The following is a 25,684-nucleotide window of genomic DNA, read 5'->3' as shown; positions in this document are numbered from 1 at the left end:
CTGTTACTCCGGTATTCCAATGGGATGGGTTGAGGCGTATGTGTCAATAGCGGGATTTGTGCATCCGCGTGATGGATAGATACCATGGGCCCACTAGGTGATATTATATCAATAACGCTTGCAAGCATGTGATTAGGTCACGAGGATATGATATCACGAGAACGAGTTGAACATGTTTGTCGGCAACGAGATCGAACTAGTTATGCCGGATACCGAAAGATCAAGTCTCAAACAAACTAGGTATCGTGTAACAAAGGGAATGAGACTCGACGTTGGGGTTCAAACGATAAAGATAAATTTGTGGAAGGCGTAAGGACCGTTATGGTTTTCCAGAACCCCTGATGGTCATTGGTCGGAGATTAATGTCGATCATGTCTTCGTATTTCCAAACCCGTAGGGTGGCACACTTAAGGGTATACGACGCTTTGAGATATATCCGGGGTCGTTAGAGAAAACAGAGAGAACACCAGAATTGTTGTGGAGAGGTATTAGAATAAGTTCTAAGGTCAATGAATCGTTGGAGACTTAATAATATGTTTTATTATTTAATTATATGAATTAAATATTAAATAAATAAAATAGGGAAACCGCCCTAATTGGGCCACCATTGGGCAGCCCAAGAGGGAGGCGGTCGAGCCCCAAGGGAAGGGGTGGGCCGGCGGCCCAAACCCTAACCCTAGGGGGAGGTTGCAGCGTATGGAGGGGCGGCGGCTTGGCCCCACCTCCTCTCCCCATCCCCCTATATAAAGATCCCCCCTTGGGCTCTACCTCATGCATCCCCTTGGCATTTGCCATCACTCTCTCCCTCTCTCCCTCGCGTGCATGTTCCCAAGTTAGGAACGTGCATTCGGGAGATCTCAACACCATATGCACGCCGTCGTGGTGTTGGTACATCAGTACGGATCTTCTTCTTCCGCTGCTTTGCTGGACCGGAGCCCGGGGGACATCTATACACCGTATGTGTGTAAAACTGTGGAGGCGCGACACACTTGCAGCGCTTCATTGTTTGTACTTCTTCACGATATTGAGATCGGTGTTGACGTACACCTTCATCAACAACGTTCATCGTGAACGTAAATCTTTCGGTCTTCAAGGGTATGAACACCGAACCCCCTCGTTACTTTTCGTCCATCTACATAGAATAGATCTTGGGCTGTAGGAAAAACTTTGTTTTCTGCAACTGGACCATACAGTGGTATTAGAGCAATCTATGCGTAGATGTATTTGTACGGTTAGAACACATAGATATATGTGGGCATTTATTCTCTAATTGTTACCCTCTCGCGTGTACTTGCTCATTATTATGGCATTGTTTGATGAAGCGGCCCCGACCGAACTCACACGTACACTTATGCGCAACTGATTCCGCACTTGACATATGGCTTGTACCATATAAGCGGCTAGGGGTGTCAGTCTCTCTTACTTTAGTGGTGTGACATTTGCAACAGGAGGCCCTCAACAAGGGATTGAAATCGACAATTAGTTAATCAATGTTGTGGTTCTGAAGTTCGTAGGTAATGAACGGTTCTTCCGCGCAGCCCTAACAGCCACATAAAACTTGCAAACGATAAAAGTAGAGGCGTATAACTTTGTTTTGGAGAGGGCACATGATATGGTATGGTCGAGATAGGTTTATGAATTGTTCGAAGGCTACCGACGAGGAAGCACCGTGGACCTTGGTGCCGTACCGGAGCGCACGATGGAGACCAAGGTGGGACGACGTCCATATCATGTCACCATTTAATTTCATGTGATGTTATTATTTTATCTTATGTTGCTTATATTTGATATACGACGGTGGCATTATAAGATGACCCCTCAATGAAATACCAACATTATTGTTCTCCCTTAGCGCGCACCACCAAGACAGCTCGCTGGTGTGAAGCAGGCCGTGACGATCGGGTGCTAAACATACCGACGTTCATATACCGTGGGTGTAAGCCATGTTGCACTACATAAACACTAAGGTTACTTTGGTTAGCCTAGCATGTGTAGACATGACCTCGAAACACAAGTGACCGAAAGATTATGCATGAGTCGTATGGAGGATACGACTGATATGTTGATGTCTGATACATTTCAAATGTATCTACTTTTGCAAGTACCTTGCTTGATGATTTGCTCCAGAATCTCGCCATACTTGGGTCAAACTGTTGAATCTGACGCTGTTTTCAGCAAAAGTCTTCTCTCTGTCTGTTTTCGCATGAAATAAAATCGAGAAAAATGTCACGGAAGTTTTTCACCAAAATAAGGGGTATGGAGCTTCGGAATCACACGAGAGGGGCCACGAAGCCCAAAAGAGCACCAGTGGCACGCCCACCTCCATAGGGCGCGCCACCTAGGCTATTATGGCCCTCGAGCGTCGCCTCGCCACCTCCTTTCGTGTACCCCCTTATATACCCTAAAAACCTACCTGGCCAGGAGCCCGGAGCTTTTCGCGAAAAAGAGCACCTCCATCACGACGATCTTTGTTTCGAGGGTCAGATTGATCTTGCTCTCCACGCCGGAGCGGGGGGGGGGGGGGGATTTGAGGTCTTCTCCACCATCATCGCCACCAACGTTATCACCAACAACCATCTGCTCACTCTCCATCATCATGTGTGAGTAATTCTCTGTAGGCATGTGAGGTGGATGGGGATTGGATGAGATTGATCTTGTAATCATCCATACGTATCAAGATTTAAGTTATTTTTCTTGAGGATATTCGTGTATGAGTCTTTGCTATTCGTGTATAGAATTTGAATATGAAGAAGATAAACTTTATGCTTCGGAGATAATAGCATATCATTAGCTATGAGTAGTGAGAATTACAAATAACACGCACCCCAGCAATCCAAATCAAATCAACCACGGCATATGCCACACACAATATTCCGCTAGTCGTCATCCAATCATTTTCTACTCTACAGGCTATGAAAATAAAAAGAGATGTGAAACAACATAGTACCATCAACTGTACACCACAAGCTACAACGGGCCAGTGCCACGCAAGAAATATGAAAACAGAGGTGCCAAGCTTTGCACACGACTGCAAGTGTACTCAGTCAGACAACATTTCTTCAAGGACATGCTTGCTCTGCACAAAGTAACAGGATTCAGCATGACCTGCAGTTGTTTTGCAACTTGGAATTTCTCTTGTCACAACTTCAGGTCTTCGAGTGGCTTCAGGAAAAATTACGAACCAGGAGAGCAAACTCCTTCCTATAAATGTTGAAACACTACCCGGCCAACCAGGCCATCTGAGAGGGGCAAAACAATCTGGTTCGTTGGTTTCACCATGCACAGTAATATGACCATCCCGCTTTCTATCACAACCGTCCATTGTAGTAATTATTTTGTCACCGTCCGTTTCTGGATATGAGTGCATGACAATTGGGCCCAACCAGGTGTGGAGCTGGCAGCAAGAGGCAGCGAGGACAGCTCGTTTGCGTAGCAGCAGCCTTTCTTTGTGTACGCGCGCGGGCCAGCAGTGAAACCTAGATCGGTGAACTACTTCACCCAATCCGCTGCCTCCTCTCCTTCCCAATCCCCATCTCTCTTCCTCATCCAATCCCCACCTTCTCTCACCCAAATTCGCCGCCGCCTCCTCTCCCCCACTCCACGAGCCGGTGCAGACGGCTCAAAAGGTTCGCCCCGAGGTCGACCTCGCCGAGCGGCGAGCAGGCGGAGCCATAGGGGACGGCCACGGCGGCTGATGGGATTCGTAGCATAGAAAACAAAAAATTTCCTACCGCAAGAACGAATAACAAGCCAAGATCCAATCTAGTAGATGGTAGCAACGAGATGAAGATGAGACTAACCCTCGAAGATTTCCAAAGCCTACGAGATTAGATCTCGTTGTTGATGTAGTCGATCACTTGCCGTTTGCAAAAGCGCGTAGAAGATCTTGACGGTGCCACAATCGGGCAGCACCTCCGTACTCGGTCACACGTTCGGTGTTGATGACGACGTCCTTCTCCCCGTTCCAGCGGGCAGTGGAAGTAGTAGATCCTCCTCGGAATCCCGACAGCACAACGGCGTGGTGGCGGTGGTGGTGGAGATCTCCGGCAGGGCTTCGCCGTAAGCGCTGCGGGAGAAGAAGGAGGAGGGAGAAGCTAGGGTTTGGGAGAGAGGGGGTGGCTAGGGGCGCCGGCCAGGGGGCCCCTTTGGTGGTGCGGCCAGGTGTAGGCAGCCCCCTCCCTCTCCTCCTCATTATATAGGTGGAATCCCTAGGGTTTGCCCAAAAGATCTGAATAAGACCCCAATTCAAAAATTGCCATTTGGACGAAACCTAGAGGGACAGGGACTCTCCCTTTCCCCCTTAGTTGGCCGGCCAAGGAGGTGGAGTCCATGGTGGACTCCACCTTCCCACTTGGTTGGCTGGTTAGGGTTGGTGAAGTCCTTCTGGGACTCCACCTTCCATGGTGATTTCTTCCGGAAGGTTCTAGAACATTCTAGCGCCTTCCATAAATGCACCGGATCATTTTCCAAACTTGGAAAGTGACTTCCTATATATGAATCTTATTCTCCGGACCATTCCGGACCTCCTCGTGATGTCCTGGATCCCATCCGAGACTCCGAACAACATTCGAACTCCATTCCATATTCCATATCTACTTAAAACGATATCAAACCTTAAGTGTGTCACCCTACGGTTCGTGAACTATGCAGACATGGTCGAGACTCCTCTCCGACCAATAACCAATAGCGGGATCTGGAGATCCATAATGGCTCCCACACATTCAACGATAACTTAGTGATCGAATGAACCATTTGCATACGATACCGATTCCCTTTGTCACGCGATATTTTACTTGTCCGAGATTTGATCACCGGTATCTCCATACCTAGTTCAACCTCGTTACCGACAAGTACTCTTTACTCGTACCGTGGTATGTCATCTCTTGTGATCTTAATCACATGCTTGCAAGCTAATCAGACGACATTCCACCGAGAGGGCCCAGAGTATATCTATCCGTCATCGGGATGGACAAATCCCACTCTTGATCCATATGCCTCAACTCAGACTTTCCGAGTACTTAATCCCATCTTTATAACCACCCATTTACGCAGTGGCCTTTGATGTAATCAAGGCATCCTTCTGGTGTAAGTGATTTACATGATCTCATGGTCGAAGGACTTAGGTAACTATGTATCGAAAGCTTATAGCAAGTTGAACTTAATGACTTGATCTTATGCTATGCTTACTATGGGTGTGTCCATCACATCATTCACCTAATGATATGATCTTGTTATTAATAACATCCGATGTTCATGATCAGGAAACCATGATCATCTATTAGTCAACAAGCTAGTTAAATGAGAGGCTTACTAGGGACTCTGGTTGTTTACACAACACACATGTATCAATGTTTCCGGTTAATACAATTATAGCATGGAGTGTAAACATTTATCATGAACACTAAGATATAACAATAACTATTTTATTATTGCCTCTCGGGCATATCTCCAACAGTCTCCCACTTGCACTAGAGTCAATAATCTAGTTTACATATGTAAAGATATAACACCTTGGCCTTCTGGTGCTTATCATGTTTTTCTCATGGGAGAGGTTTCAGTCAACGGATCTGACATGCTCAGAAACGTATGTATTTTGCAATTCATTTGTGTCTCAACGCATCACTCATTTTCCAAATGAGTCGGCATTAATCATATATGTTCAGTCTTCTGGTGGAACCTTAATTCCGCGATCTGAAATATGTCACTAATATTGTCATACACAATATAGCTTCAAAGTTCTGACACTATCGGAACTACACCAAGTTCTCAAAGAACTCCTCGACTTTAACATCCTTAGTCATTGTCAAAACAATGACATACTCTGCCTTCGTTTGTAGAATCCGTCACAATATTTAGAACTCATCTAAATCTAGCATTGTGCTACCTTTTAATGAACACTTAGCCTAATTGAGATTTGAAATTCATTTTTATATGTGACCAAACTAATATCGGTGCAACACCTTACAACGATTTGTTTATCATTTCCCCATACAAAACTAATATCCTTGGTTCTTCTAAAGCACTCAGGGATATTCTTACTGTTGTCCAATGATCATCACATGAATCATTCTGGTATATGTTCCTAACTCTTTAGAGCACAGGACATCTGATTGTGTACATATTATATGTGATCTAAAATCACTCATGTGTTTTTACTCATTGGGTGTCAGATACACTCAAGTATTGTTAAACCTTCACATGAAAAGAACATCTTCTTAATAATTTTATATTGAACTACTTCAATATTCATTCTATGTACTTTGACTTAAACTTATTATGCGTTTCAATATATCTTCATAGATCTTGACGCTAAATATGTTTCAGTCCATATCCTTTCATTGAAGTTAATTCTCAATGAAACCTTTTAATCACATCAAGTACATGATTACATTATTTATAATCAACGATATGTCATCTTGATGACCCACAAGTATAGGGGGTGTATCGTAGTATTTTCGATAAGTAAGAATGTCGATCCCAACGAGGAGCAGAAGGTGTTGACAAGCAGTTTCGATGAAGGATTCACTGTAAATGCTCACAGACAAGTATTCAGGGGGGTTTGATGTAACAGTTGAATAAAGTACGAGTAAGTAAAGTGCGAGAGTAACAATTGCAGCGAGTGGCCCAATCCTTTTTAGCACAAAGGACAAGCCGGTTTGTTTACTTATAATGACCAAACGTTCTCGAGGACACACGGGATTTTAGTCTAGTGCTTTCGCTACATACGGCTAAATAATCTTCATTGTTATGATAAGTGTTGTGTGGGTGAACCTATGCTAATGTACCGCCCTTCCTAGGACTAATACATACTTGTGATTATACCCCTTGCAAGCATCCGCAACTACAAGAAAGTAATTAAGAATAAATCTAACCACAGCCTTAAACTCTGAGACCCTGCGATCCCTCCTGCATCGATATACCAACGGGGGTTTAGGTTTCTGTCACTCCGGCAACCCCGCAATTAGCAAACGAATACAAGATGCATTCCCCTAGGCCCATAAATGGTGAAGTGTCATGTAGTCGACGTTCACATGACACCACTAGAAGAATAACACCACAACTTAAATATCACACCATTGAATATTACTCAACCATAGTTCACTACTAACATTTAGACTTCACCCATGTCCTCAAGAACTAAACGAACTACTCACGAGACATCATATGGAACATGATCAGAGGTGATATGATGATGAATAACAATCTGAACATAAACTTGGTTTAATGGTTTCACTCAATAGCATCAACAACAAGTAGAGATCGATACCGGGAGAGTTTCCCCTATCAAACAATCAAGATCAAACCCAAATTGCTACGGCGGTGACGGTGTCCAGCGGTGGAGACGGCGGTGATGATGGTGTAGATGATGATGATGGTGATGGAGATGATGTCCAGCTCGATGACGGTGACGATGGCGTCGATTTCCCCCTCCCGGAGGGAATTTCCCCCGGCGGATTCCTGCCCGCCGGAGAGCTCTTTTCTCTCTGGTGTTCTCCGCCCCGCAGAGGCAGCTGTAACTCTTCGCGAGGTACCCTCTGTGGCTTAGGTTTTCGGGACGAAGGATTTCGCGAAGAAAAGGAGGCGAAAGGGGCCGTGGGCCCCCCAAACCACATGGCGGCGCGGCCAGGGCATGGGCCGCGCCGCCCTAGGGTGTGGGCCCACCCTGGGTCCTCCTGGCTCCTCCTTCTGGCTTCCTTCGTCATCTTGAAAAATAGGATTTTTGGTATAATTTCCTTCCACAGTTGATCTTCCGAAATATCGCGTTCGACGGTGCCTTTTCCAGCAGAATCTCGGCTCCGGTGCTTGATCCTCCAATAATGATGAAACATGCAAAATAGATGAAATAACATAAGTATTGTGTCCCAGTATGAAATATATCAATGAATAACAGCAAATTATGATATAAAATAGTGATGCAAATTGGACGTATCAACTCCCCCCAAGCTTAGACTTCGCTTGTCCCCAAGCGAAACTGAGCTCGATAGACAGGACCACATGTTTATGGAGTGAAGAGTCGATAAATAAAATACGGACAAGAAGCATCATATTCATTCACACAAGACATTATAGTAAACACCCTCTTATAATTCAAATTGAAACAAGTATAAGGTAATCACAAGTAAAGGTGCATAAGAAATCATAATTGGTGATGGCAAACTTCGTTCTTGGTCAGAGAACAATTAACAGATTATATTTATCTCATTGAGCAGCGCTCTCATGTTAAAGTTTATAAGGCACAACTTGCATACTCAATCATAATGGTCTTTTCATAATCATTGATAACTTGCAAAGCTATATTCATTCAGATAAAACTTGTACTAAACAAGGAAGAATAAAAGACATGATGAAGCAAATCACAATATAATGGTTTGATCACAACTACTCAAATGCTTGCTTGAGATGGAGGGAAATAGGTTTACTGACTCAACATAAAGTAAAAGACAGGCCCTTCGCAGAGGGAAGCAGGGATTAAATCATGTGCTAGAGCTTTTTCAGTTTTGCAATCATATAAAGAGAATAAAAGTAACATTTTGAGAGGTGTTTGTTGTTGTCAACGACTGGTAGCGGGTACTCTAACCCCCTTGCCAAACAACCTCCAAAGAGCGGCTCCCATATTATTTTCATTTTGTGTGGCACTCCTTCCAACCTTTTCTTTCACAAACCATGGCTAACCGAATCCTCGGGTGCCTGCCAACAATCTCATACCATGAAGGAGTGCCTTTTTATCTTAGCTTTATTATGATGATGACACTCCCCCCAACCTTTGCTTACACAAGCCATGGCTAACCGAATCCGCGGGTGCCGTCCATCAATCACATACCATGGAGGAGTGTCTATTTAGTTTAATTAATTTGGGACTGGGAATCCCATTGCCAGCTCTTTTTGCAAAATTATTGGATAAGCGGATGAAGCCACTAGTCCATTGGTGGAAGTTGCCCAACAAGATTGAAAGATAAAACACCACATACTTCCTCATGAGCTATGAAACATTGACACAAATAAGAGATACTAAGTTTTGAATTGTTTAAAGGTAGCACATAAAGTATTTACTTGGAATGGCAGAAAATACCATGTAGTAGGTAGGTATGGTGGACACAAATGACATAGGTTTGGGCTAAGGTTTGGATGCACGAGAAGTATTCCCTCTCAGTACAGGTCTTTGGCTAGCAAGGTTAATTAGCAAGCATAAGAGTTGAGGGAAACAAACAAATATACATGTGATAGAAACAATCATGCATCTTCCTTGTAAGCGCAAACAATTTTAATCTTCAGAATAATAAGCTATGAGCTAACAAGAAAGAAAGACAATGAAACATCTACATGTATTTCTCTTTTCTATTTAAACCTCAAAGTGTTGTTGCTATTGACCAATGCTAAGTTTGCCAAAACCAAATAGATTTATTCAATGCTCCCAAAGTAATACCAATACTAACAACAAAGTAAATCATATAATAGAGATTGCAAACTAGAATAAGATGTGCAATATATAAATGATAAGACTTCTCATTAATATTCCATAACGATAACTCACACCAAGGGATACATAGATAACCAACTAAAGGAGAGATACTTCCAAACTGCAACCCATCTTATATGATAACTTCCCTACTCATGATATGACACTACTTGACAATAAAAGTAAAAGGTAGTGATAATGTGATACCGCGGCACTCCCCCAAGCTTGGAACAAACCAAGGGGATGCCAATACCGATGATGAATTACTCCTTTGGCGATGGTGGTGAAGAATTCCTGACAAGCTTCTCAATAAGCTCCTGAAGCTCATCAATCCTGTATATGAGATTGCGAATCATCTCTGAATTGTGCTCGACGCGGTTAAGGAGTCTGTCCGACGGCGAGTCCCAGCTCTTGGAGTTATTTCCCCACTCTTCAGCCTCAGGCTCCTTTTCTCCTGCAGTGTTAGAACGATCTATATCCCACTGGCTAGGCAATGCTGCCTTTGGAGTCCCTTCAATTTGATTATTGAAAATTAGATTGTGGAAGGGATGGTGAATGCCTGATAGAGATGTTTTCGAAGCTAGGTAATGACGTGGAACCCCTCCTCCAGTGCGAATTCTTGCGCTCTTGTTTGCACTAAAAGGGTTGTCCACCACCTTGATGCTTGCGATGGTAGCACGCGGGTGTGCGTGCGAATCTTCCTCCCCCTCTTCTTCATCCTCTTCCTTGACGTCCTTATCTTCCTCTTTCCACCCAAGATCTCGATCATCTTCATCCGGAAACTCCTTGCCCTTGTTCTTGGAGACCATGGTGCTTCTAGACTGAAAACAGATCCTGGCAGAAACAGCTCGAAACAAAACACGTCGAGAACACGATATACGGACCTCCAGGGGTCCGGGGGATTATATAGCAAAAAAATTCTCGACAAAAGGAAAGTACCAGATCGAACCAGAGTCGGAAAGGGGCGACGGGGCGGCCAAACCATAGGGCGGCGCGGGCCCAGGCTTGGCCGCGCCGGCCTATGGTGCCACGCCCTCGTGCGTCCTTTCCACTCTGTTTCAAACTCGTAATTTTTCATATTTTCCAAAAACAGTGAAAATATTGTTCGGAAAGTAAATTGCGTACTTTTCATTACCAGTACTGTTACCTATTCAAAGTCGAGTTCTGGCGGACTGTCAATTTGCCCTTTTATGAAAGCCTCCGGTGTTTCCACTTGAATAATATCAACATCAACATTATAGGAATCACCTGAGATATAATGCTTGAGTCTTTGTCCATTCACCACTTGCGTAGCATTGCCTTGGAGAGAGCTAATTTTGATTGCTCCTGAACGATACACCTCCTCGACAACATATGGTCCTTCCCATTTCGAGAGTAATTTCCCTGCAAAGAATCTGAGACGAGACCGATACAATAGGACTTTATCCCCAATATTAAATTCTCTTTTGATAATCCTTCTATCATGCCATTTTTTAACTTTCTCTTTAAAGAGTTTAGCATTTTCATAAGCTTCACTTCTCCATTCATCTAGAGAACTTAATTGCAACAACCTCTTATCACCGGCAAGTTTAGGATCTTTATTTAGTTCTCTAACAGCCCAATAAGCTTTGTGCTCTAGTTCTAAAGGTAAATGACAAGCTTTCCCATAAACCATTTTATAAGGTGACATTCCCATGGGATTTTTGTAAGTAGTTCTATAAGCCCATAGTGCATCCTTCAATTTACTAGCCCAATTCTTTCTAGTTTTATTAACGGTCTTTCCCAAAATAGATTTAATCTCTCTATTTGATAATTCTACTTGACCACTAGTTTGAGGATGATAAGCGGAAGCAATTCTATGATTAATACCATACTTAGCAAGAGTTTTTCTAAAACCTCCATGAATAAAATGAGAACTTCCATCAGTCATAATATATCTAGGCACTCCAAATCTAGGAAAAATAATATCTAAAAGCATTCTTAAAGAGGTCTCACCATCAGCACTTTTTGTAGGTATAGCTTCCACCCATTTAGTAACATAATCAACAGCAACAAGTATGTGAGTGTTACCTTCTGAAGACGGAAAAGGTCCCATGAAGTCAAATCCCCAACAATCAAATGGTTCAATAACAAGAGTATAATTCATAGGCATTTCATTACGTCTGGAGATATTACCAACCCTTTGGCATTCATCACAAGATAAAATAAACTTTCTCGCATCTTTGAAGAGAGTTGGCCAATAAAAACCTGATTGTAGAACCTTTTGCGCGGTTCTTTCTCCGGCGTGATGTCCTCCATAAACACTACCATGACATTTACTCAATATCTCTTGTTGTTCATATTCGGGAACACATCTTCGCATAATACCATCCACTCCTTCTTTATATAAGTGTGGGTCATCCCAGAAATAATGCCTCAAGTCATAAAAGAATTTCCTCCTTTGCTTTGAAATTTGAAAAGGTTGGAGGCAAGTACTTGGAAACAATAAAGTTAGCATAATCAGCATACCAAGGACTGTCTCGCGAGCTCACCTTTATTACAGCCAATTGTTCATTTGGAAAACTATCATTAACGAGAACAGGGATCATAAGCAATATTTTCCAATCTAGACAAATTATCAAAGAACAGGATTATCGACACCTTTCCTATCTACAATATGTAAATCAAATTCTTGCAAAAGAAGTACCCATCTAATAAGCCTCGGCTTAGCATCTTTCTGTGTCATAAGGTAGCTAATTGCAGCCTGAGCGGTATGAATAGTCACTTTTGAATCAACAATATAAGATCTAAATTTATCGCAAGCAAAGACTACGACTAATAATTCTTTTTCAGTTGTAGCATAATTTCTTTGAGCAGCATCAAGAGTTTTACTAGCATAATGAATAACATTCAGTTTTTTATCTACTCGCTATCCAAGAACAGCGCCTACAAATAAATCACTAGCATCACACATAATTTCAAAGGGTAAGTTCCAATCAGGAGGTTCAACTATAGGAGCAGTTGTTAAGGCTTTCTTAAGAGTTTCAAAAGCTTCCTTACAATCATCATCAAAAACAAATGGTACATCTTTTTGAAGAAGATTAGTAAGAGGCTTTGAAATCTTTGAGAAATCTTTAATAAATCTCCTACAAAACCCAAACATGACCAAGAACACTACGAATACCTTTAACATCCCTCGGATAGGGCATCTTCTCAAGTGCTTCAACTTTAGCTCTATCAACTTCAATACCTCTCTCAGAAATTTTATGTCCCAATACAATTCCTTCATTAACCATAAAGTGGCATTTCTCCCAATTAAGAACAAGGTTAGTTTCTTCACATCTCTGCAAAACTTTATCAAGGTTTCGCAAGCAACTATCAAAAGAATTCCCATAGACGGAAAAATCATCCATGAATACCTCTACAATACTTTCACAAAAACCATGAAAAATAGCAGACATGCATCTTTGAAAAGTAGCAGGAGCATTACATAAACCAAAAGGCATGCGTCTATAAGCATAAGTTCCATAGGGACAAGTAAAAGTGGTTTTCTCTTGATCTTTAGCTTTAACAGCAATTTGTGAAAACCTTAATAACCATCAAGAAAGCAAAAATGAGTATTTTTAGACAATCTTTCTAGCATTTGATCAATAAATGGTAAAGGGTAATGATCTTTCTTAGTAACTTTATTAACTTTTCGAAAATCAATGCACATTCTATACCCTACAACTACTCTTTGAGGGATGAGCTCATCATTATCATTAGGCACAACAGTCATTCCTCCTTTCTTGGGAACGCAATGCACAGGACTAACCCATCTACTATCAGCAATAGGATATATAATACCAGCTTCAAGAAGTCGTAATACCTCATTCCTTACCACTTCCTTCATTTTCGGAATTAGACGACGCTGATGTTCAACAACAGGCTTTGCATCATCTTCCATATTAATAGCATGTTGGCAAATAGAAGGAGAAATCCCTTTCAAATCATCAAGAGTGTAGCCAATAGCTCCTCGGTGCTTCTTCAATATTTCCAATAACCTTTCTTCCTCAATCTCTGAAAGCTTAGAACTAATAATAACAGGATATATTTTCTTATCATCAATATGAGCATATTTAAGATTATCAGGCAAAGGCTTTAAATCAAAAACAGGATCTTCCTTTGGTGGCGGTGTTGTACCCAAGTCTTCCACCGGTAAATCATGCTTTAGAATAGGTTGGCGAAGAAAAATTTCCTCGAGCTCATCTCTTTCTTTCCTAAAAACTTCACACTCGCTATCCTCCAAATGTTGCTGCAAAGGATTGTTAGGAACAAGAACAATAGATGCACATTGCTCCATTTTAAAATCATTACTAGGCAAGTCAGCTTTATAAGGAGTTTTGGTAAATTTAGAGAAGTTAAACTCATAAGATTCACCAGCAAATTTAGTCAAAATTTTCTCTTTCTTGCAATCTATAATAGCTCCACAAGTATTTAGAAAAGGTCTACCAAAAATAATAGGACAATAATCACTAGCAGCAGAACCGAGTACCAAAAAGTCAGCAGGATATTTAATCTTACCGCATAATACTTCCACATCTCGAACAATACCGATTGGAGAAATAGTTTCTCTATTAGCCAGCTGAATAACTACATCAATATCTTCAAGTTCACAAGAATCAATTTCGTGCATAATCTCCGTGTAAAGCTCATAAGGAATAGCACTAACACTTGCACCAATATCACATAATCCATAATAGCAATGATCACCAATTCTAATAGATAGCATAGGAACACTAGCTTGTTTGGGTTTATTAGGATGTGAAACAATATTAGAAGCATCTTCACAGAAAATAATATGACCATCCTCCACATTTTCAGTCACAAGATCTTTAACTATTGCAACAAGAGTTCAACTTTTATTTGTTCTTCGTGTTCTACAGGTTTCTTTTCACTTTTATGAACCGCACTATTTATAACAGAGTACTCCTTCATTTTAGCAGGGAAAGGAGTTTTTTCAATATAAGCTTCAGGAATAACATGATCAGCAGTTTCAACTACAACGCATTTATTAATAGATGAATCAATTTTATCTTTATACGGTTCATGATACTTATCAAAATTCTTCTTTGGCAATTCATAATGAGAGGCAAAAGCTTTATAAAGATTTACAACTTGAGAATCAAGACCATATATAGCACTCATATTACGAAATTTATCAAGTATCCATAAAAGCTTCAATGCATTTATAATCATAAATTATACGATTCTCTATCCTTGTCGTTCTCCCAACCTTCAGTATTTTCTTGGATCCGATCAAGAAGGTCCCTTTTAAACTCTTCTTTGTTGCGTGTAAATGATCCAGAACAAGAAGTATCCAGCAAGGTCTTGTCTTGAAAAGAAAGTCTTGCATAGAAATTATCAATAATAACATTACCAGGAAGCTCATGAATGGGGCATTTGAGCATTAAAGACTTCAATCTCCCCCAAGCTTGGGCAATACTCTCTCCATCATGAGGCCAAAAATTATATATGCGATTCCGATCCTTGTGAATTTCACTTGGAGGATAGAACTTAGAATAAAACCGGGGCACAATATCATTCCATTCAAGAGAATCCCCATTATCCAGTAATTTATACCAATGCGCCGCCTTACCGGACAGCGATAAAGAGAATAGTTTCTTCCTCACTTCATCCATAGCAATACCTGCACATTTGAATAAACCGCATAATTCATGCAAAAACAGTAAATGATCACCGGGATGGACAGTTCCATCCCCTTCATAGCGGTTATCCATAACACGTTCAATAATTTTCATAGGTATTTTATATGGTATTACTTCCTCACCTAGCGCCTCATCCACTACCATTGCAGTAGTAGTAGATTTCCCAAATAAAAATTGAAGAGAAGATCTCTCCATAATGACTTATAGCAGCAGGCAGAAATAAAATCAGCACAACAAGAAGGTTTTCCTTACCAATTCCACTTACCAATAGCGCTTCACTCCCCGGCAACGGCGCCAGGGAAAATAGTCTTGATGACCCACAAGTATAGGGGGTGTATCGTAGTATTTTCGATAAGTAAGAATGTCGATCCCAACGAGGAGCAGAAGGTGTTGACAAGCAGTTTCGATGAAGGATTCACTGTAAATGCTCACAGACAAGTATTCAGGGGGGTTTGATGTAACAGTTGAATAAAGTACGAGTAAGTAAAGTGCGAGAGTAACAATTGCAGCGAGTGGCCCAATCCTTTTTAGCACAAAGGACAAGCCGGTTTGTTTACTTATAATGACCAAACGTTCTCGAGGACACACGGGATTTTAGTCTAGTGCTTTCGCTACATACGGCTAAATAATCTTCATTGTTAGGATAAGTGTTGTGTGGGTGAACCTATGCTAATGTACCGCCCTTCCTAGGACTAATACATACTTGTGATTATACCCCTTGCAAGCATCCGCAACTACAAGAAAGTAATTAAGAATAAATCTAACCACAGCCTTAAACTCGAGACCACTGCGATCCCTCCCGCATCGATATACCAACGGGGGTTTAGGTTTCACACTCCGGCAACCCCGCAATTAGCAAACGAATACAAGATGCATTCCCCTAGGCCCATAAATGGTGAAGTGTCATGTAGTCGACGTTCACATGACACCACTAGAAGAATAACACCACAACTTAAATATCACACCATTGAATATTACTCAACCATAGTTCACTACTAACATTTAGACTTCACCCATGTCCTCAAGAACTAAACGAACTACTCACGAGACATCATATGGAACATGATCAGAGGTGATATGATGATGAATAACAATCTGAACATAAACTTGGTTCAATGGTTTCACTCAATAGCATCAACAACAAGTAGAGATCGATACCGGGAGAGTTTCCCCTATCAAACAATCAAGATCAAACCCAAATTGCTACGGCGGTGACGGTGTCCAGCAGTGGAGACGGCGGTGATGATGGTGTAGATGATGATGATGGTGATGGAGATGATGTCCAGCTCGATGACGGTGACGATGGCGTCGATTTCCCCCTCCCGGAGGGAATTTCCCCCGGCGGATTCCTGCCCGCCGGAGAGCTCTTTTCTCTCTGGTGTTCTCCGCCCCGCAGAGGCGGCTGTAACTCTTCGCGAGGTACCCTCTGTGGCTTAGGTTTTCGGGACGAAGGATTTCACGAAGAAAAGGAGGCGAAAGGGGCCGTGGGCCCCCCAAACCACATGGCGGCGCGGCTAGGGCATGGGCCGCGCCGCCCTAGGGTGTGGGCCCACCCTGGGTCCTCCTGGCTCCTCCTTCTGGCTTCCTTCGTCATCTTGAAAAATAGGATTTTTGGTATAATTTCCTTCCACAGTTGATCTTCCGAAATATCGCGTTCTGACGGTGCCTTTTCCAGCAGAATCCTGGCTCCGGTGCTTGATCCTCCAATAATGATGAAACATGCAAAATAGATGAAATAACATAAGTATTGTGTCCCAATATGAAATATATCAATGAATAACAGCAAATTATGATATAAAATAGTGATACAAATTGGACGTATCACATCTACATAAAGTATTATAAACATGTCTCAGCGCTCCCACTTAATTTCTTGCCAAAGCAAGTATCTTCATCGTTTCTGATGAAATCAAAAACTCTTTGATTATTTCATCCGGTGAAGATTCCAACTCCGTGATACTCACTTCATCCAGTGAAGTTTGTATACCTTTCTAGTATTCTACGGACTAGCAAAACTCTCAGCTGTATCTTGTATACACCTTCAATACACACTTCTGTTAAGTAATGTATTTTGCCATCCTACTAGCATATCTCATAAAAGAAATATGTAGCGATTACTAGAACAATCCGCATAGACTATAAGCATTACTGCTGAAGATCTAATCTTATCGCAGTCAACTCTTTGAACTTTGTCGTAAACAACTTTTGACAAGTCGAGCTTCTTCAAGGATATTATATCCAAGTCTATTTATAGATCTATTTACTTTCAAAAAGTATTTTAGATACTATCTTGCATTTCATGGCTCTTAGCCATTTTGACGGAGTCGGGGCCCATCATAACTTCTTTGTATGCAGTTGGTTTATCATTGTTCAAAATCAATCATTTGTTCACAAATCATTTATTTGATCACCAAGTAAACCATACCTACAAGGTTCAATAGGTACTTCGATCTCCATGACTATAACACTTTGTAGACATGGGAGCCATGATCGTCGTGGCCGCTTTCGGAACCATTTCCGATGCTGCGCTACTCTGATCATCATGCTCAGGTTCATCAACCTTATCAAGTTCCATTGTCCTCCCACTCAAATACTTCGCTAGAAACAATTTCTTGGAAATAAGTAAGAAACATCGACAAACACTTTTATCTTTGTCTCCATAGTGGAAAGAATTCCCAATCATTATCTGGGATAACCAACAAAGACATTCATCCGATTTTGGTTGTAAACTTATTTACTTATGCTATGCATACCAAAATTTAAGAAAGGACTATTAGGGTTTATACCCATGCCATAACTCGTATGGTGTCATTTCAACGGATTATGATGACGCTCTATTTAGTGTAAAAGCGGTAGTCTCTAAAGCATAATCCACAAAAATATAATGGCGTCATATTATTTTATCTCATCCTTAATCCAACAAGTTTTGGATACGTCTCTCGGATACTCCATCATCACTATGATACTCCAAGAAACGTGAGTTGTAGAACAATTTCATAACTCTCTTAGATGTTCGTTAAAAATCGTAATTCAAATATTTCCACCATGATCCAATCATAGATATTTGACTTTTCTATTACGATGATTTCCACTTCATGCTGAAATTTATTTGAATCTATTCAAATGTTTGAAACTTCTTCCTTATTGAATAAATATATCCTTATATATACACTCAATTCATTGTTGGAAGTTTTCATGAAGTAGAAGAATCTCCCGCACACAACTATGCCCAGTGAACCACATACATCATCATGTATGTTTCCACTAAGTTAGTTGCACGTTCAACTCTTGGCCTATGAACGGTATTTCAGTCATTCTCTTTAGAAGAGATTTGCAAGCGCCAAACAATTCAAAAATCAAATGACTCCAAAAATCCATTTGCATGGAGTTCCTTCATGCGTTTCTTTCTAACATGACCTAAATGGCGGTTCCACTAATAAGTGGAATTCACATCATTTGCCTTATGGCATTTTAGCGTCAGTGTTATGCATGTGTGCTTCACCATAAAGATTTATAATAACTTATCCATCGTACATGGAATACTATCATAATTTGAACAACTCATTGTTTTCATTTGACCAGAACAAAATAACAATTATGAAGTTCTTTATTATAAATCTGAAGGGCTAGGTAGAATGCCAACGACGAACACAATAACGCTTTATTTTGTTCCAGACGTGCATTCCTACCATATTCCTTATCAGTCACTTAGGCTATTGTATTCTTGTATTGCATTGTGTTGTATGACATCTCATACCAACCACTATGGTACAAATACCCAAGAACTTCATTGTGTGACCAATCAAAGAATACATTCATAACATGTATATCATCTATATACACCTGAGCTAGACTTTCTAGTCTTTTCTTTCTTTCTGCCAAAAACTTTTGTAGTTTCTCTTTTGGCTTTCCTCATATTTCAGAAAACACTTCAACATCAATAACTTCTAGGTTTATTGGTCAATTACCAATAACCTTGAGGTTCTTACTTTGAAGTTGATCATCACATGACAAGTGTTCCGGATTTTACTATTAGTAACCTTTTAATGTGATGAACAATTTCATTCATAATTTTTATCCATCAAATCATGAAAACTTTCCGAGACCATGTCTGTACATGTCAGGCTCGTCAAGTTTAACCTCAGTATTCACATGTGCAAATCTGGCTTGCACCCGTTGTATGCACACGTAGAATCTATAACACCCGATCATCACGTGATGCTTCGAAACGACGAGTCTTAGCAACGGTGCATACTAAGGACGATCACTTCATGGATATGCGAATATCGTTAGTGCCCAACTAGTTGGAGGATTGGGACGCCTAGTGTCTTCAACCTTCGTACATTCTCATAAAACTTATGAGTTTATGTAGTCTCACTAAATTATATTCTATCATCTTGTAATAAAGTCTTAGATATCACATATATCTCACACCTTGCTTATTTCTGAAAACAAACTTTCCAGCTCCTTACTTTTCAAACGGATTTGAACTTCAAGTTTCACGGAGACAAGATGATTTTAGGTACTAATTGAAACCATTGCTCTAATGTGAGTTTTACCAAAAATTTGCAATAGTACTTAATCATTACTTGATTCTTTTAACAATACGGTACCAGTCCGTAAAGTTACTTGTCATATTTAACAGTATTTCTATCTCAATTATAAGACTAGCGCATGGTAGATAACGGATGCCAATTCTACAAATTTAATTCAAAATACTATTCAGACTATGTTCATGATAATTAGTTCATGTTTTAATCTAATTACTAATGAACTCCCACTTAATACAACATCCCTCATAGTTGTTTAGTGGTACACGATCCATATCCACTACACCAAAACCGATCATCACGTGAGATGATGTAGCTTCAATGGTGAACATCAACATGTTGATCATATTATCCATATGACTCGTGTTCAAACTTTCGGATTCCTGTGTTCCGAGGCCATGTCTGTACATGCTAGGCTCGTCAAGCAAACCCAAGTATTTCCGCGTGTGCAACATGGCTTACACCCGTTGTATGTGAACGTAGAATCTATCACATCCGATCATCACGAGATGCTTCAAAACGACAAACTGTAGCAACGGTGCATACGAGGAGAGAACACTTTATTATCTTGATATTAATGTGAGGGATCATCTTATAATGCTACCGCCGCGATCTAAGCAAGATAAGATGCATAAAGGATTAACATCACATGCAATTCATATGTGATATGATATGGCCCTTTAGTCTTTGCGCCTTTGATCTTCATCTCCAAAACACGGACATGATCTTCATCATCAACGGGCATGATCTCCATCATCGTCGGCATAGCGTCAAGGTCCATGACGCCGTCTTCATGGTTGTTCACCACATGTAGCAACTATTACAACTACTTTGAAATAATACTACTACATGAAATATAAAGACAACCATAAGGCTCCTGCCGGTTGCCACAATACAATAATGATCATCTCATACATATTCATCATCACATCATGGCCATATCACATCACCAAACCCTGCAAAAACAAGTTAGACGCCTCTAATTTGGTTTGCATATTTTACGTGGTTTAGGGTTTTCGAGTAAGATCCAATCTACCTACGAACATGAACCACAACGGTGATACTAGTGTTGTCAATAGAAAGAGTAGATTGAATCTTCACTATGGTGAGAGAGACAGACACCCGCAAAGCCACTTATGCAATACAAGTTGCATGTCGAGCGTGGAGCAAGTCTCATGAACGCGGTCATGTAAAGTTAGCCCGGGTCGCTTCATCCCACCATCCCGCAAGATGCAAAGTACACATAACAAGAGACAACAAAAGCATCAACGCCCACAAAACCATTGTGTTCTACTCGTGTAACCAATCTATGCATAGACATGGCTCTGATACCACTGATGGGATTCGTAGCATAGAAAACAGAAAAATTCCTACCGCAAGAACGAATAACAAGCCAAGATCCAATCTAGTAGATGGTAGCAACGAGATGAAGATGAGACTAACCCTCGAAGATTTCCAAAGCCTACGAGATTAGATCTCGTTGTTGATGTAGTCGATCACTTGCCGCTTGCAAAAGCGCGTAGAAGATCTTGACGGTGCCACAATCGGGCAGCACCTCCGTACTCGATCACACGTTCGGTGTTGATGACGACGTCCTTCTCCCCGTTCCAGCGGGCAGCGGAAGTAGTAGATCCTCCTCGGAATCCCGACAGCACGACGGCGTGGTGGCGGTGGTGGTGGAGATCTCCGGCAGGGCTTCGTCGTAAGCGTTGTGGGAGAAGAAGGAGGAGGGAGAAGCTAGGGTTTGGGAGAGAGGGGGTGGCTAGGGGCTCCGGCCAGGGGGCCCCTTTGGTGGTGCGGCCAGGTGTAGGCAGCCCCCTCCCTCTCCTCCTCATTATATAGGTGGAATCCCTAGGGTTTGCCCAAAAGATCTGAATAAGACCCCAATTCAAAAACTGCCATATGGATTTAAAACCTAGAGGGACAGGGACTCTCCCTTTCCCCCTTAGTTGGCCGGCCAAGGAGGTGGAGTCCACCATGGACTCCACCTTCCCACTTGGTTGGCTGGTTAGGGTTGGTGGAGTCCTTCCGGGACTCCACCTTCCATGGTGATTTCTTCCGGAAGGTTCTAGAACATTCTAGCGCCTTCCATAAATGCACCGGATCATTTTCCAAACTTGGAAAGTGACTTCCTATATATGAATCTTATTCTCCGGACCATTCCAGACCTCCTCGTGATGTCCTGGATCCCATCCGAGACTCCGAACAACATTCGAACTCCATTCCATATTCCATATCTACTTAAAATGACATCAAACCTTAAGTGTGTCACCCTACGGTTCGTGAACTATGCAGACATGGTCGAGACTCCTCTCCGACCAATAACCAATAGCGGGATCTGGAGATCCATAATGGCTCCCACACATTCAACGATAACTTAGTGATCGAATGAACCATTTACATACGATACCGATTCCCTTTGTCATGCGATATTTTACTTGTCCGAGGTTTGATCACCGGTATCTCCATACCTAGTTCAACCTCGTTACCGACAAGTACTCTTTACTCGTACCGTGGTATGTCATCTCTTGTGATCTTACTCACATGCTTGCAAGCTAATCAGACGACATTCCACCGAGAGGGCCTAGAGTATATCTATCCGTCATCGGGATGGACAAATCCCACTCTTGATCCATATGCCTCAACTCACACTTTCCGAGTACTTAATCCCATCTTTATAACCACCCATTTACGCAGTGGCATTTGATGTAATCAAAGCATCCTTCCGGTGTAAGTGATTTACATGATCTCATGGTTGAAGGACTTAGGTAACTATGTATCGAAAACTTATAGCAAGTTGAACTTAATGACTTGATCTTATGCTATGCTTACTATGGGTGTGTCCATCACATGATTCACCTAATGATATGATCTTGTTATTAATAACATCCGATGTTCATGATCAGGAAACCATGATCATCTATTAATCAACAAGCTAGTTAAATGAGAGGCTTACTAGGGACTCTGGTTGTTTACACAACACACATGTATCAATATTTCCGGTTAATATAATTATAGCATGGAGTGTAAACATTTATCATGAACACTAAGATATAACAATAACTATTTTATTATTGCCTCTCGAGCATATCTCCAACAGCGGCGTGCGAGAGGAGGCGCCGCAGGATCGCGGCCGGGCCGTCGGGGTCGGGGCCACGATTCGGCGACCAGGCCAGGGCACCGTAGCAGCAGCTGGCGGCGGCGGCCAGGCCAGGGCGGATTGGGGTGGGGGCCGCATCTCGCGTCGCAGGGATGGTAAGTCCTTAGATTTTCTTCTCCTCCTGGTTCCTCTCCCAATTTCTCCCAACATCTCTTTGCCTTCCTCTCTCTTATTTTTCTTGCCATGGTCGATCTTTGTTGGTAAAATCTGAGATGTTCCATGTAGTGTGCTAATTTGTACATGTCTTTTGGTGAGCTAGGAAGTCCTGGTGGAGCGTGTGGCCCTACTCCGTCTCCTCACCACCTTCTCCCTCCCACGCATCAGTGGTGCTGTGGTGGACAGGGAAGGCAGCGGCCCACCGACGGCACCCTCCCTGTGTCTCTTCTCTGGTCGCCCTCTGTTAAAGCCCTTGGCGGGGACCAAGGCTACTAACCCAACACAGCGCGCTCGCGTCGGCCCAGATTTCTTGGCCACCTTGTGCCGATGGTACGTGCCCTCTTCTTTTCATGACATCGATTTCTCTGGCCATGATTTGGATGTGACGTGAAGGGGAAGAAAAATATTCACTTGCAGAGTGCTTTTACTAATTTAGTGTGAAATTACAATCAAGCTTTCCTTTTCTTTTTGTCTAATTTTAGATGTGGGCTTTTGTTGTTGGAAGTTTCATTAGGCTATATGCACTTGCAGAAAGTGGATTATATGCACTTGCAGAAAGTGACGAGGGAAAGTGAATCCAATTTTTTAATATTTGAAAGCCTCACACCTGCAGATTTATGCACTTGCCTTGAAGTGCAACGGTCAAATTTTGGTCCACCTATCACTAAAGGTTTACTTCGACAAACTCTGAAGCTTTGGATGATCTACTTTGTGTACGTTTGTGTTCTTCAGTGTTTTTTATATTTCAGAGTGACAACCATTGACGAACCATATTATTTCTAGGAGTAAAAGAGCGTGGTAATTTCCTAAGGTTACTGCGGATAGGACTACGGAAGCTGGCCTGCACTGGATATCCAGATTTTGTTGGCGGTTGCTAGCGGGGAAGAGGGGTGTCATTTGGAGGATGAGGATAAGGAAGGCGGCTATCGCTGGAAAAACATGTGGTATGATATTTGAATGTACATCAGTATAATTATTAAACTTCTATCAAGTGCTTACTACTTTATTTTCTGCAGGGGCTTTCATAGAAACTACGGAGAATTTGGGATTTGTCTACATTGCTTCGAGACATTATGCACATGTATGTAGTCCATCTGTCTTATTTGTTAACCCTTGATAATGCAATAATTAATTGTGCTATAGTTGATAAAAATTCCTGCGGGGAAATTAACTAACTATGTTAATTTTGCATTCAGAATATCAAGTGCATAATTAATGGAAACGGAAGACATTGGAAGATCTTGTTTTAGTTGCAGAGGGTGGAGTATCTGTAAATATAGACATGTAAATATAGACAGTGAATGTGATTTGGAAAATATTACTACTGATGCTGAGTTGCAGGAAAGAAAGTGCCTGTTTTGCTCACAAAATATTACCACAGGTACAATTATCCCTCCTCCGAAAGTAGATTATTTATTTTATTATGGAATCCTTTTCCCCATTATGTTTACTTGGCTACCATTTATTGATCTCCGCCCTCCTCCCTCATGCTACATTGTGGCTTCAATGCTGTCAGTATGGTGGAGCCTTGCAGGGTGAGGGAGTAGACAATGGTGAAGATCAGAGGGCGTGAGCTCACGGTGGTCGCCCAGATTTCAACAGCTTCGACGGGTAGAGAAGGTAATCAATTCGTGTATTCTCTGCTTTCGTATATTGTATGGTGCTTGTCAAGCATATACCCAATCTCTGAGTAAAAAGGAATTTTAAATGACCAAAATGTAAAGAACCCATACCACATATCATCTCCCTGCAAATCTGAGTTGCACTTATCTTTCCGCAGATCTCACAAATTTGAAGGAACTGCAGTTGTCTTCATGTAGAATTCACTCAAAACTTCTCCATGTAGTTGAATTAAAGATTTTTTCCAGTGATCTTTGTTACACAAATGCCATCTTAACTAACATTTAACTTCATACAATTGGATTTTACATCTTTTTTGAGTAATCTTTACTACAGACACAATAATTTTGGTACATTCAGTCATGTATTTATTTTATTCATCTCGTGAAATCCTCAATAAATGTTTATATTGGTGATACAATGATGTGTGAAAAAGTTGGTTACATAATATGTTGGTTGCACATAAAAGTATAAATGAACTAATCAGGTTTAGTATTGACCGTTACAATTGAATTCTTAATTTTTATACTACCTCTATCCATTTTTAGATGTCAAAACTTTTTCTAAATTCGGATGTATGTAGACACTTTTTTAGTGTATAGATGCATCCGAATTTAAACAAATCTCCTGACATCTATTAATAGACGGAGGGAGTAGCTTTTTTCAATGTTAGAAAGATCATATTGTAATTTCCAGCTCCAGTTTCCATGTTGTAATTTTGTAGGGATACTAATAATATATATGAACTTAAACCTGAACAAACGTTGTACTGCAGGAGAGCTTCTCCCTTCTGTATGCGCCTGCTCAAAGGTATCTGACAAGTAGTTTTTATCCTCGTCCTTTCTAGGTAACTATGTATGGAGATCAAATCAGAATGGTTCTAGGTGTATCTGAATGAGTGCTCTCAGAATGGTTTTTTTTCTTCCTGTGGAACGGAGTCAAGTTCTCAAGGCTGGTGCTAATATTGTATTTACCGCTAGGGGTGGAGCCAGCACCTACAGGTTAGTTTCTTCCTGTCTTCTTATGCCCACCCCATCTTCCCATAATGTCCTACGATTTTTTCAGTCTTCTGAAA

General features: G+C 41.4%; 2 long non-coding RNA genes across 2 annotated transcripts; both read left to right on the top strand.

The window, feature by feature from the left end:
• The first annotated feature begins 23,800 nt into the window (after positions 1-23,800).
• On the top strand, positions 23,801-24,272 carry LOC127320881 (uncharacterized). Its single transcript, XR_011751234.1, has 3 exons — positions 23,801-23,933; positions 24,006-24,070; positions 24,195-24,272. It is a non-coding gene; the product is annotated as an uncharacterized lncRNA (long non-coding RNA).
• LOC139835854 (uncharacterized) lies at positions 24,273-24,837 on the top strand. The gene is made up of 3 exons (XR_011751233.1): positions 24,273-24,370; positions 24,506-24,609; positions 24,770-24,837. It is a non-coding gene; the product is annotated as an uncharacterized lncRNA (long non-coding RNA).
• Positions 24,838-25,684: the final 847 nt, after the last annotated feature.

The sequence above is a fragment of the Lolium perenne genome, chromosome 1 (genome assembly GCF_019359855.2).
Source record: "Lolium perenne isolate Kyuss_39 chromosome 1, Kyuss_2.0, whole genome shotgun sequence".
NCBI classification, from domain to species: domain Eukaryota; kingdom Viridiplantae; phylum Streptophyta; class Magnoliopsida; order Poales; family Poaceae; genus Lolium; species Lolium perenne.
This window is presented reverse-complemented; position numbering and strand designations above follow the sequence as displayed.